The following is a 780-nucleotide window of genomic DNA, read 5'->3' as shown; positions in this document are numbered from 1 at the left end:
GACCCCCCAAATATATATATTTATATTGATTTCAGAGAGGAAGGGAGAGGGAGATAGAAACATCAATACTGAGAGAGAACCATCAATCGGCTGCCTCCTGCACACCCCCCACTGGGGATGAGCCCGCAACCCAGGCACATGCCCTTGACCAGAATCAAGCCCGGGACCCTCAGTCTGAAGGCCGACGCACTATCCACTGAGCCAAACTGGTTAGGGCTCATGTACTCTTTAATCTCGCTTTTACTCTTCCTAAGGATGAAAGCATATAAAAAATTAGTTCATGGAGTGATAGAGTAAGTCTAGGCATCAAATGAGATAGACTTATATTCAAAACCTAGGTCTGCTACTTTTGAGCTATATAAACTCCAATTACCTAGCTTGTTCCTGCCTCAGTTTCCTAATTGCTTCATGATGAATATTTTGTTAACTTGGACTTTGTCTATGACCATGGTCTGATCATATTTATTCCCTTTGACATTTCATCTTTGAAATGATATTATGTATAGAAAAGACACTAGTTCAAAAAGCACAGCCTATGAGAGATCCTGTTTTCCATATAATGGTGTGCAATGACATTGAGGGGAAAAAATAAAGGAAAGAAAGGAGGAAGGAAAATTTATTTTGTTTCATGAACTTCTGTACTCCTTGGTTTGATGGCAACTTCAGATAATTGCTATAATTGTGGTTTATACATTTCTCAAAACTTATTGTATATAAATGCTATTATTTATGTCTCCTTTACTAGAAATTAAACTTGAGGAGGGCAGAATCCATCCCAAG

General features: G+C 38.6%; 1 protein-coding gene across 1 annotated transcript in view; it reads left to right on the top strand.

Annotated features, from left to right (window-relative positions):
- The window catches only part of ZBBX (zinc finger, B-box domain containing), a 90,956-nt gene that overhangs the window by 68,403 nt on the left and 21,773 nt on the right, over positions 1 to 780 (top strand). The gene's annotated exons all lie outside the window — the stretch shown is intronic.

This window comes from Myotis davidii, unplaced genomic scaffold, assembly GCF_000327345.1.
Source record: "Myotis davidii unplaced genomic scaffold, ASM32734v1 scaffold1307, whole genome shotgun sequence".
Classification (NCBI taxonomy): domain Eukaryota; kingdom Metazoa; phylum Chordata; class Mammalia; order Chiroptera; family Vespertilionidae; genus Myotis; species Myotis davidii.
The sequence above is the reverse complement of the archived record's forward strand: the minus strand, read 5'-3'. Positions and strand labels throughout refer to the sequence as shown.